This window comes from Dendrobates tinctorius, unplaced genomic scaffold (assembly GCF_039654945.1).
Source record: "Dendrobates tinctorius isolate UK_male_01 unplaced genomic scaffold, ASM3965494v1 ptg000301l, whole genome shotgun sequence".
In the NCBI taxonomy this organism is placed as follows: Eukaryota; Metazoa; Chordata; class Amphibia; order Anura; family Dendrobatidae; genus Dendrobates; species Dendrobates tinctorius.
In genome coordinates this window covers 2,073,210-2,088,333 of record NW_027361968.1, presented here as the reverse complement: position 1 = coordinate 2,088,333, position 15,124 = coordinate 2,073,210, and positions in this window count along the sequence as shown.

Genomic DNA, 15,124 nt, shown 5'->3' with positions numbered 1-15,124 from the left:
AAGAATATAACTACTATAATACTGCCCCTATGTACAAGAATATAACTACTATAATACTGCCCCTATATACAATAATATAACTACTATAATACTGCCCCTATGTACAAGAATATAACTACTATAATACTGCCTCTATATACAAGAATATAACTACTATAATACTGCCCCTAAGTACAATAATATAAATACTATAATACTGCCTGCATGGACAAGAATATAACTACTATAATACTGCCCCTATATACAAGAATATAATTACTATAATACTGCCCCTAAGTACAAGAATATAACTACTATAATACTGCCCCTATGTACAAGAATATAACGACTATAATACTGCCCCTATATAGAAGAATATAACTACTATAATACTGCTCCTATGTACAAGAATATAACTACTATAATACTGCTCCTATTTTCAAGAATATAACTACTATAATACTGCCCCTATGTACAAGAATATAACTGCTGTAATACTGCCCCTATGTACAAGAATATAACTACTATAATACTGCCCCCTATGTACAAGAATATAACTGCTATAATACTGCCCCTATGTACAAGAATATAACTACTGTAATACTGCTACTATGTACAAGAATATAACTACTATAATACTGTCCCCTATGTACAAGAATATAACTACTATAGTACTGCTACTATGTACAAAAATATAACTACTATAATACTGTCCCCTATGTACAAGAATATAACTATTATAATACTGCCCCTATGTACAGGAATATAACTACTATAATACTGCCCCTGTGTGTAAGAATATAACTACTATAATTCTGCCCCTATGTACAAGAATATAACTGCTATAATACTGCCCCTATGTACAAGAATATAACTACTGTAATACTGCTACTATGTACAAGAATATAACTACTATAATAATGCTCCTACATACAAGAATATAACTACTATAATACTGCTCCTATGTACAAGAATATAACTTCTATAATACTGCCCCCTATGTACAAGAATATAACTACTATAATACTGCTCCTATGTACAGGAATATAACTACTATAATACTGCCCCTATGTGTAAGAATATAACTACTATAATTCTGCCCCTATGTACAAGAATATAACTACTATAATACTGTCCCTATGTACAAGAATATAAGTACTATAATAATGCTCCTACATACAAGAATATAACTACTATAATACTGCTCCTATGTACAAGAATATAACTTCTATAATACTGCCCCCTATGTACAAGAATATAACTACTATAATACTGCTCCTATATACAAGAATATAACTACTATAATACTGCCTCTATATACAAGAATATAACTACTATAATACTGACCCTATGTACAAGAATACAACTTCTATAATACTGCTCCTATGTACAAAAATATAACTACTATAATACTGCCCCTATGTACAAGAATATAACTGCTATAATACTGCCCAATATGTACAAGAATATAACTACTATAATACTGCTCCTATATACAAGAATATAACTACTATAATACTGCCCCTATATACAAGAATATAACTACTATAATACTGCCCCCTATGTACAAGAATATAACTGCTATAATCCTGCTCCTATGTACAAGAATATAACTACTATAATACTGCCTCCTAGCTGTGAGGTTGTGTTGTGTGGATCTCCTCATGTCTGCAGCCAGCCCAGGGAGGGGCCACCCTGGGCAGGGAAGCTCCCCTGGCAAGGCCCAGGCTTCCAGGCCTACACTGGGACTAGCCTCCCAGGCTTCTAATGGGAATGTTAATCCCAAAGCCTCTGTGAGACCAGTGAATGCAGCGAGTCAAAGCTGCAGCAGTTCGGTGAAGGAGGAAACAGCTGTGAGTAAAGTTTTGGGAGGAAAACCTTCTCCAGTTCCAGCAAAGAAGCAAGAAGGCAATGTGTCAGTGAGTGATGGAAACCAGCAGAATGTGAGGTCTTGTAGCTCCCCAGTCAGTAAGCAGCTCCTGCCAGGTGCACAGGTGAGATCGGCCCCAGCTGTGCAGATCACCTCTCCTGCTTCCAGGCAGAGACGGACGTCTTTGGAAAGACAGACAATGCAGGAGAACCTGCAGCAGCATGGCAGTATGGCGCGGTCAGGACGCACACGGTCACAGTCAGGTGGCAGCGATAAACCTGCTGCGGAGCCTGCATCCAGCCAAGGGGCCACAAAACCATCCGTGGTGGACCCGCACAAGACTGTCTTCAAAACCCCTGTACCCGTGATCAAGACTAAGCCTGTGGAGCCGGCGCGTGCACCCGAGCTGCAGCTAGCAGATGAGATACAGGGACTTGTCTGAAAACTGGGTGAGTTACAGCAGCAAAAAAAAGCGCTGCAAATGGAGGTAGACTTCATCTATAGTCTAAAGACCACTAATCCTGCCAGTAATGACGCGTATGACCTGAGACTGAACACACTGGGTGTACAGCTGGCGAGTGTTGTGCAGGACACTGAATCTGTGCTGGAGAGCATGGGGCCCCTGGCAGAGACCTACAGGAACCGCGAGCGGTTCACCTCCTATAAGCAGGGCTGTGCTGTAGAGGCCAGGACCCCTGATGTTCAGGACGGGACCCCCCAGCAGCGGACACGGCCAGTGTTACAGGCTGCCCGCTTCTGCTTCCAGGAGGGAAAACAGCTGCAGCAGCTCAGTGTGAACAGGAGCACACACTGCAGACTCCAGCAGAGGCACCACAGGTCCCAGAGTGCCCCACACAGGAGCAGGACAGTATGTGTGAGACTGTTTGTGCTGATGAGGCCGAGGCAGCCGAGTGTGAACAGGAGCATACACTGCAGACTGCAGCAGAGGCACCACAGGTCCCAGAATGCCTCACACAGGAGCAGGACAGTGTATGTGAGACTGTTTGTGCTGATGAGGCCGAGGCTGAGGCACAGACTGTGGCTGGTGATGCTGTGCCCATGGGGTCGGGGGTTGGAGGGGTTTCACACTCTGTATTGGACGTCGCACTGTCTGATAATGATGCTGCTCATGATAATGTGCATGATATGTGTGATTATCCCCCTTTGCCATCTAGTCCACAAGATGTGACAGCCCCCCTGCTGCAGGCCTCTCCCTGTCAGTCAGCCCAGTGTAAAGTAGATATGACAGGCTCAAACCCCAACTTAGGTGCTCTGGGAAAAAACAAGACTAAAGTATAGGAGTAACCCCGGCACACTAATAACATGAAAGTAAAGTCTTCTCAACGACAGTCTTTAATTGTTGTGATTTTATTGATTGTGAAAAAAAAGGGTGGTGTTACAATCCAACGTTTCAGCTCTACATCTCGAGCTTTCATCAGGGATATGACTAGATCCTTGGTTTTGAGGTGTGTGTATAAGTGGTATAGGTTTGCCTTTGTAATCCAGCTGCTGGAACGGTACCTATAGTAACCACGATGTGTAGGGTCAGCACGTGACTCCCGTCCTTGTGTCCTAAATCTAGTCAGGTACCGTTCCAGCAGCTGGATTACAAAGGCAAACCTATACCACTTATACACACACCTCAAAACCAAGGATCTAGTCATATCCCTGATGAAAGCTCGAGATGTAGAGCTGAAACGTTGGATTGTAACACCACCCTTTTTTGGATTGTAACACCACCCTTTTTTTTCACAATCAATAAAATCACAACAATTAAAGACTGTCGTTGAGAAGACTTTACTTTCATGTTATTAGTGTGCCGGGGTTACTCCTATACTTTAGTCAGCCCAGTGTGACCCGGCAGGTGCCCCCCAGGAATGCCTGGAGCCGCGGCCCCCCATCCTTCACTTCCAGCGCCAGGTATACCGGCCAGACATTCAAACGCATTAATGTGGTGCGGTTTAAATACATAGGTGCCAAGGAGGATCTGCCACAACGCAGGTATGTGGTGAGAGAGCTGCTCTGCGGCCAGATGGGGTTTGTGGTAAATGAGATACTGGCAGTGTCTAATCTTCAGGACAGGCAGGGCTACGAGGTCAGCTTCAAGCTCATGTCTGACCTGGATAGATTCTGGGCCAATTACCCCAAGTTCAGAGATGTTGAGGGCTGGAATAAGTTTGTGTTGGTTCCTATCTCCAGGCCGGACACTGTCACAGTGAATATCACCTTCTGGAATGAGGCCGTTCCTCCACAGGACATCGAGGTGTGGCTCCGGAGACACTGTGACCTCGTCTCTGGACTCACGAAGGTCAGAGATGAGGATGGTATCTGGACAATGGGGTGGCGGGTCTTAGTAAAATTGCGGCAATGTGATAACATCACGGCCCACTTACCCAACTCCTTCTTCATTGGGAGGGAGAAGGGAAGGTGTTATTATCCCGGGCAGCCCCGAAAGTATTTCAAATGTGGTGGGAAAGGTCATCTGGCTAACGCCTGTACTGTGGTGAAGTGCAGTCTGTGTGGGGCAATCGGCCATGTCGCTGCAGACTGCCGGGACGTCAGGTGCAACCTCTGTGGTAGGATGGGCCACCCTCACAGGGACTGTCCAGACGCCTGGCACAACATCTGCAGAGTCTCCCCTGATGAGTTAGTGATGGCAGGGGCAGAGGCTCAGGAGGATGAGGATGTGGTGGCAGGGACACGTGAGGAGGAGTGTTTAATGTCAGGAGAGATGTTGACCAGCTCAGATGCCCACCAGGAGTCCACTCAGGCAGCACCAGAGAAGCAGGGTGCAGAGGGGAACATGGAGGTCGTCCATCAGGTCCAGCAGCCTCAGATACCCCCCCTTCAGCATCGCTGTCTGTATCTGATGACTGGAACATTAATAATAATAAAAGGAAGAAAAAGAACACATCCTCCCGTAAACCTGAGGCAGAATATGACACTGGTCAGAGTGCTAGTAAGAAGGTTCAGAATTCTGCAGGAGTGATGGTCGTGTCCAACAAGTATGGAGTTTTATCTGACTCCAATGGTGACGATTATGAGGAAGAGTTGAGGAAAGTTGATGCTGAGTGTGACAGGGACATAGAGGACCATCCCCCGCCAAAGCGGAAGCCCTTATCTGTGGACCCTCAGGTAGAGTCTGACATGGACACCAGTGGTGGACAGAACATCTCTGACTCATGATGATGGCTGTTACTCTACTCCTTCTATATTGTGCTGTGATGGTGGGGTTCTCATTGACAGTGACCTCGAGCAATGTGAATAGCATTAAGCTGAGGAGAACTAGACACACGGTGTATGAACATCTCAAATATCTGGACACAGATGTCATCTTCCTGCAGGAGACACGACTGACATCTCTGGGGCTTATGAGAGAGGCTGAGAGGGAATGGCGGTCCGGTCCTTCTTTCTGGTCACTGGCTGTGGAGCCTTACGCCGGGGTCGCTGTCCTGTTTAACACTAATGATGTGACTGTGCATAGGATGACGGAGGTGGTCATGGGAAGATGTCTGGTCCTGGAAGTCACTGTCCATGGGAGGCGACTCCGGCTTATTAACATCTATGGGCCACAGACAGTGACTGACAGGATCCAGCTGTTTAATGACGTCAAGCCTTACCTCTTCACTTCTCTTCTAGTGGTGATGGCGGGGGACTTTAATGCCATAATGACAGCAGGTGACAGCTCCTCAGGCAGGGCAGTGACCAGGGACGGTAAGGTCCTGCATAACGTCATAATGCAGGCAGGACTGACTGACGTTTTCACACAGGGTGGGCGACAGCCAAAATTCACGTATTCATGTTCCAACAGGAGCAGTAGGATAGATTTTGCTTTTGTCAGTCCTACTGAGGCTGTCGGCGCCCTGAGTGAGAAGATCGTCCCTTACTCTGATCACCTTGCCTTGTGCTTCTCTTTGGGTTCCTCTAACCGTCCGGACATTGGTAGAGGGTTGTGGAAGCTCAATTCCAGTCTCCTGGATGATGCCTATGTTCAGAGCCGTGTTCACTCCCTTATCCAGCTTCATCTAGACAGGGTTGACTTCTATGACAACATGACCGACTGGTGGGAGGACGTCAAGGAGGATATCAGATCCCTCTTAAAGAGACTGTCAGTTAATAAAGGGAGGAATAAGTACAACCAGTACCTAAAGCTGCACAAAGAATTGGAGTCACTGTATTCGGCGGGTGGGGATGACAAAGTGAAGATCGACCGGCTGAAATCTGAGATAAAGCAGTATCAGTATAGCAGGTATACCTCCCTGGTTCTTGAACGGGATTATGGGTCCTTAGGGGCCCCTGATCCCTTTTGAGAATTGCAGGGAGAGGGTGGCCAAAAAAATGGTCACAGGTCTCACTGACGCCCAGGGTGTATTGCAGGATTCACGGGAGGGTATCCTGGAGGTGGTGAGATCTTACTATGCTGACTTGTTTCAGATGAAAGTTTTGGATAAAGATAAGATGGCTCAATTCTTGGAGGCAACTCCAGTGCCTGATACTAATGATCTGGACTTTTCTCCTTTGACAGCAGAATTAACGGTGGAAGAAGTTAAGGAGGCTATTGATAAGTTATATCTGAAGAAGGCACCAGGTCCAGATGGTATAACGGCAGAATTTTATAAGAAATTCAGAGACCTCCTGGCTCCAATTCTCGTGGATGTGTATAGAAATTGTCTGGAAAATCACCTGATGCCTCCATCCATGAGAGTGTCCTCGTTAATTCTGCTGTCTAAAGGTAAAGAGCCGAGCGACATCAAGAACTGGAGGCCGACTGCCCTCTTGAATGTGGACAGGAAGATTCTAGCAAAGATCCTATTTTCTAGATTAGTCTGTTTGTCCCGGCACTGTTGGTAGGCTCTCAGTTTGGCACGGTAAAAGGGCGGAACATCTCTGGAGCAGTCATCTCGATACGAGAGATGTTTGAGAGAAGTAAAGCTCTGCGGTGTGGGAGATATGTTGTTAGTCTGGACCAGGCTAAAGCCTTTGACAGGGTTGATCATGACTATCTGTGGGCCACTTTGTCAAAGTACGGTATTCCGGGACAATTTGTGGATTGGCTGAAGACGTTGTACAGAGAGGCGGTGAGCTTTCCTCTGATTAATGGTTGGCAGGGTGACACTTTTGAAGCTGGGGCGGGGGTGAGACAGGGCTGCCCAATGAGTCCGCTCCTGTATGTTTTTGCCCTAGACCCGTTTCTGAGGTCACTGCAGGAGTGCGATTTTCAGGGGGTGCCGGTCCCCCACTGCCCACCTCTGAATGTTGTTGCCTATGCGGATGATGTGACGCTGGTGATCTCCAATCCTCGTGAGGTGCAGATGTTATCTGCGTCCATCAGAAGCTACTCAGAGGCCTCCGGGTCTCTGGTTAACCTTGAAAAGAGCCAAGCTCTGTGGACATTAGATACTGAGCCCAGCTTTGATCTGCCGCAGTTTTCCAAAGCCTCCACCCATATTAAGATCCTAGGGGTTAAATTTGGGAGGGATGATAATGCCATGCTAAATTGGGAGGAGAAATTGGAAACCGGAAATGCAAAGGTTCAGCGATGGAAGAACTGGAGGCTGACCTACAGAGAAAGGGTCACAATGTTGAAGACGTACCTGGTCCCCGTTTTCTTGTATGTCTCTGTCGCTTTCCCTTTGCCAGAATCTTTCTCAGCGAGGCTCTTCAGCCTGTTCTTCCAGCTCCTGTGGGGGAATAGGATGAACCTGATAAAGAGGGGAATAACATACCTACAGCGGAGAGAGGGTGGGCTGGATATGTTGAATCCAAGGGTTTTCTTTGACTCCTTGTTTCTAAAGGTGAATTTTGGGAACATGGACTCAAACAGTAGCTCCCTGTGGGTAAATAGTATCAGGTACTGGATATTGCCTTTTGCAGAATCTTGGGTGCGAGGCGGCAGTCTCAAGAGGAGGAGATGGACAGGTGACCACCTTCCCCAGTATCTGGACTATGGTCTGAAGTGTGTTAGGAGGTGGGGACTGGAGAGGTCTTACATTGAGAGCAGTACGAGAAGAGACCTGTATGCTCGTGTATGTAGGACTTTCTTCTACTCTCCACTGGCCCTGAGAGATTGTGTCACCACCACCCTGCAGGAAAGCCTTAGGTTCCTAAACGGGAAACGGCTACCTCCTAAACTGTTTGATGTCACTTGGCTTTCACTGCATAGTCGGCTCTTTGTCAGGGGGAACCTGAAACATCTGTGTGTCTCTGATCGGAATTGTCCCCTTGGTTGTCAGCAGGAGGAAACTATGGAGCACTTTATATGTGATTGCTGGGGAGGGAGGAAGATCTGGGAGGAAGTGTCAGATAATCTAAAAATCCCCAGACTGCGGACCCTAAAGTATCCCGACATAATCTATGGTGTCCCCTCCACTGTTAGTAACATCAACAGAGAGACGATGTACATTATAATCAGTGTCATCAAATACTATCACTGGCACATGAGAACCCGGGTGTCACTGGACAATGAACTGTTCGATCACACCGCTGCCGCCAATCAGGTTATGTCAGAACTCCGGTGGATAAAATCACTGGAAGTTAGAAGGAGTCCAAGAAACATAACGTTATGGAGAAACGTAAAATTCAGTTAGAAAATATGATAATTTTTTTTTTTTTTTTTTTCCTTTTCTAACTTTCATTTTCCATCGCCAGGTGTGGACACTTTAATTTATTTATGAATATGATCTGATTATGTAGTGCTGTGTATATATTACCTAAGTGGTTTGTGTTTTGTAATACTGGATGATTTTTGTTTTATTATAATTGTATTTATGTTTGGGTTTTTATAATAAAAATTGCCCTATGTACAAGAATATAACTACTATAATACTGCTCTTATGTACAAGAATGTAACTACTATAATACTGCTCCTATGTACAAGAATATAACTACTATAATACTGCTCCTATGTACAAGAATATAACTACTATAATACTGCCCCTATGTACAAGAATATAACTACTATAATACTGCTCCCTATGTACAAGAATATAACTACTATAATACTGCTCCCTATGTGCAAGAATATAACTACTATAATACTGCCACCTATGTACAGGAATATAACTACTATAATACTGCCCCTATGTACAAGAATATAACTACTATAATACTGCCCCTATGTACAAGAATATAACAACTGTAATACTGCCCCCTATGTACAAGATTATAACTACTATAATACTGTCCCTATGTACAAAAATATAACTACTATAATACTGCCCCATATGTACAAGAATATAACTACTATAATACTGCTCCTATGTACAAGAATATAATTACTATAATACTGCCCCCTATGTACAAGAATATAACTACTATAATACTGCCTCCTATGTACAAGAATATAACTAATATAATACTACTATGTACAAGAATATAACTACTATAATACTGCCCCTATGTACAAGAATATAACCACTATAATACTGCCCCTATGTACAAGAATATAACTACTATAATACTGCTCCTATGTACAAGAATATAATTACTATAATACTGCCCCCTATGTACAAGAATATAACTACTATAATACTGCCCCTATGTATAAGAATATAACTACTATAATACTGCTCCCTATATACAAGAATATAATTACTATAATACTGCTCCTATGTACAAGAATATAACTACTATAATACTGCTCCCTATGCACAAGAATATAACTACTATAATACTGCTCCCTATGTACAAGACTATAACTACTATAATACTGCCTCCTATGTACAAGAATATAACTACTATAATACTGCTCCCTATGTACAAGAATATAACTACTATAATACTGCCCCTATGTACAAGACTATAACTACTATAATACTGCTCCCTATGTACAAGAATATAACTACTATAATACTGCTCCCTATATACAAGAATATAATTACTATAATACTGCTCCTATGTACAAGAATATAACTACTATAATACTGCTCCCTATGCACAAGAATATAACTACTATAATACTGCTCCCTATGTACAAGACTATAACTACTATAATACTGCCTCCTATGTACAAGAATATAACTACTATAATACTGCTCCCTATGTACAAGAATATAACTACTATAATACTGCCCCTATGTACAAGAATATAACTACTATAATACTGCTCCCTATGTACAAGAATATAACTACTATAATACTGCCCCTATGTACAAGAATATAACTACTATAATACTGCCCCTATGTACAAGAATATAACGACTATAATACTGCTCCCTATGTACAAGAATATAACGACTATAATACTGCTCCTATGTACAAGAATGTAACTACTATAATACTGCCCCTATGTACAAGAATGTAACTACTATAATACTGCCTCCTATGTACAAGAATATAACTACTATAATACTGCTCCTATGTACAAGAATATAACTACTATAATACTGCTCCCTATGTACAAGAATATAACTACTATAATACTGCCCCTATGTACAAGAATATATCTACTATAATACTGCCCCTATGTACAAGAATGTAACTACTATAATACTGCCTCCTATTTACAAGAATATAACTACTATAATACTGCTCCTATGTACAAGAATATAACTACTATAATAGTGCTCCTATGTACAAGAACATAACTACTATAATACTGCCCCTATATACAAGCATATAACTACTATAATACTGCTCCTATGTACAAGAATATAACTACTATAATACTGCTCCCTATGTACAAGAATATAACTACTATAATACTGCTCCTATGTACAAGAATGTAACTACTATAATACTGCCTCTATGTACAAGAATATAACTACTATAATACTGCTCCCTATGTACAAAAATATAACTACTATAATACTGCTCCTATGTACAAGAATATAACTACTATAATACTGCTCCTATGTACAAGAATATATCTACTATAATACTGCCCCTATATACAAGAATATAACTACTATAATACTGTTCCCTATGTACAAGAATATAACTACTATAATACTGCTCCTATGTACAAGAATATAACTACTATAATACTGCTCCTATGTACAAGAATATAACTAATATAATACTACTCCTATGTACAAGAATATAACTACTATAATACTGCCCCAATGTACAAGAATATAACTACTATAATACTGCCCCTATATACATGAATATAACTACTATAATACTGCCCCTATGTACAAGAATATAACTACTATAATACTGCTCCTATATACAAGAACATAACTACTATAATACTGCCCCTATGTACAAGAATATAACTACTATAATACTGCCCCTATGTACAAGAATATAACTGCTATAATACTGCCCCTATGTACAAGAATATAACTACTATAATACTGCCCCCTATGTACAAGAATATAACTACTATAATACTGCCCCTATGTACAAGAATATAACTACTATAATACTGCCCCTATGTACAAGAATATAACTACTATAATACTGCCCCTATGTACAAGAATATAACTGCTATAATACTGCCCCTATGTACAAGAATATAACTACTATAATACTGCTCCTATGTACAAGAATATAACTACTATAATACTGCTCCTATGTACAAGAATATAACTAATATAATACTACTCCTATGTACAAGAATATAACTACTATAATACTGCCCCAATGTACAAGAATATAACTACTATAATACTGCCCCTATATACATGAATATAACTACTATAATACTGCCCCTATGTACAAGAATATAACTACTATAATACTGCTCCTATATACAAGAACATAACTACTATAATATTGCCCCTATGTACAAGAATATAACTACTATAATACTGCCCCTATATACAAGAATATAACTACTATAATACTGCTCCTATATACAAGAACATAACTACTATAATACTGCCCCTATGTACAAGAATATAACTACTATAATACTGCCCCTATGTACAAGAATATAACTGCTATAATACTGCCCCTATGTACAAGAATATAACTACTATAATACTGCCCCCTATGTACAAGAATATAACTACTATAATACTGCCCCTATGTACAAGAATATAACTACTATAATACTGCTCCTATGTACAAGAATATAACTCCTATAATACTGCTCCTATGTACAAGAATATAACTCCTATAATACTGCTCCTATGTACAAGAATATAACTACTATAATACTGCTCCTATGTACAAGAATATAACTACTATAATACTGCTCCTATGTACAATAATATAACTACTATAATACTGCCCCTATGTACAAGAATATAACTACTATAATACTTCCCCTATGTACAAGAATATAACTGCTATAATACTGCTCCTATGTACAAGAATATAACTACTATAATACTGCCCCTATGTACAAGAATATAACTACTATAATACTGCCGCTATGTACAAGAATATAACTACTATAATACTGCTCCTATGTACAAGAATATAACTGCTATAATACTGCTCCTATGTACAAGAATATAACTACTATAATACTGTCCCTATGTTCAAGAATATAACTGCTATAATACTGCCCCTATGTACAAGAATATAACTACTATAATACTGCCCCTATGTACAAGAATATAACTACTATAATACTGCCCCTATGTACAAGTCTCTCATACAATCCTTATTGAAAAAATGACTAAGTATGGAATGGACAAGGCAACTGTTAGGTGGATTCATAACTGGCTTAGTGATCGGACCCAAAGAGTGGTCGTAAATGGCTGCACATCCAGTTGGAAGAATGTCTCAAGTGGGGTACCACAGGGCTCTGTCCTGGGCCCTGTATTGTTCAACATCTTTATCAACGATTTAGATGAAGGAATTGAGGGTAAACTGATTAAATTTGCTGATGACACAAAGCTAGGAGGGATAGCTAATACTAGAGAAGAGTGAGAGGATTCGAAAAGATTTAAATAAACTGGAGAAGTGGGCAGCAACAAACAGAATGGTTTTTAACAGGGAGAAATGCAAAGTACTACATCTGGGCAATAAAAATGAAAAAAGCATATATAGAATGGGAGGAATAGGGCTAAGCAACAGCACATGTGAAAAAGACTTGGGTATACTAATAGATCACAGACTGAATATGAGTCAACAGTGTGATGCAGCAGCAAAAAAGGCAAATGCAATTCTAGGATGTATTAACAGAAGCATACAGTCTAGATCACGTGAAGTCATTATTTCCCTCTACTCCTCTTTGGTCAGACCTCATCTGGAATATTGTGTCCAGTTTTGGGCACCACATTTTAAAAAAGACATCAACAAACTGGAGCAAGTTCAGAAAAGAGCGACCAGAATGGTGACCGGTCTGCAAACCCTGTCTTATGAGGAAAGGTTGCAGGATTTGGGAATGTTTAGTTTGCAAAAGAGAAGACTGAGAGGAGACTTAATTGCTGTCTACAAATATCTAAAGGGCTGTCACATTGTAGAAGGATCAACGTTATTCTCATTTGCACAAGGAAAGACTAGAAGCAATGGGATGAAACTGAATGGGAAGAGACACAGATTAGATATTAGAAAAAACTTTTTGACAGTTAGAGTGATCAATGAGTGGAACAGGCTGCCACGAGAAGTGGTGAGTTCTCCTTCAATGGAAGTCTTCAAACAGAGGCTGGACAGACATCTGACTGGGATGATTTAGCGAATCCTGCTTTGAGCAGGGGGTTGGACCAGATGGCCCAGGAGGTCCCTTCCAACTCTACGATTCTATGATTCTACAAGAATATAACTACTATAATACTGCTCCTATGTACAAGAATATAACTACTATAATACTGCTCCTATGTACAAGAATATAACTACTATAATACTGCCCCTATGTATAAGAATATAACTACTATAATACTGCCCCCTATGTACAAGAATATAACTACTATAACACTGCCTCTATGTACAAGAATATAACTACTATAATACTGCCTCCTATGTACAAGAATATAACTACTATAATACTGCCCCTATGTACAAGAATATAACTACTATAATACTGCCCCTATGTACAAGAATATAACTACTATAACACTGCCTCTATGTACAAGAATATAACTACTATAATACTGCCCCCTATGTACAAGAATACAACTACTATAACACTGCCTCTATGTACAAGAATATAACTACTATAATACTGCCCCCTATGTACAAGAATATAACTACTATAATACTGCTCCTATGTACAAGAATATAACTACTATAATACTGCCCCTATGTACAAGAATATAACTACTATAATACTGCTCCTATGTACAAGAATATAACTACTATAATACTGCCCCTATGTATAAGAATATAACTACTATAATACTGCCCCTATGTACAAGAATATAACTACTATAATATTGCCCCTATGTACAAGAATATAACTACTATAATACTGCCACTATGTACAAGAATATAACTACTATAATACTGCCCACTATGTACAAGAATATAACTACTATAATACTGTCCCCTATGTACAAGAATATAACTACTATAATACTGCCACTATGTACAAGAATATAACTACTATAATACTGCATACTATGTACAAGAATATAACTACTATAATACTGCCCCTATGTACAAGAATATAACTACTATAATACTGCCTCCTATGTACAAGAATATAACTACTATAATACTGCCCCTATGTACAAGAATATAACTACTATAATACTGCCCCCTATGTACAAGAATATAACTACTATAATACTGCCCCCTATGTACAAGAATATAACTACTATAATACTGCCCCCTATGTACAAGAATATAACTACTTTAATACTGCTCCTATGTACAAGAATATAACTACTATAACACTGCCCCTATGTACAAGAATATAACTACTATAATACTGCTCCTATGTACAAGAATATAACTACTATAATACTGCCCCTATGTATAAGAATATAACTACTATAATACTGCCCCTATGTACAAGAATATAACTACTATAATATTGCCCCTATGTACAAGAATATAACTACTATAATACTGCCACTATGTACAAGAATATAACTACTATAATACTGCCCACTATGTACAAGAATATAACTACTATAATACTGCCCCTATGTACAAGAATATAACTACTATAATACTGCCCCTATGTATAAGAATATAACTACTATAATACTGCCCCTATGTACAAGAATATAACTACTATAATACTGCCCCCTATGTACAAGAATATAACTACTATAATACTGCCCCCTATGTACAAGAATATAACTACTATAATACTGCCACCTATGTACAAGAATATAACTACTATAATACTGCCCCCTATGTACAAGAATATAACTACTATAATACTGCCCCCTATGTACAAGAATATAACTACTATAATACTGCCACCTA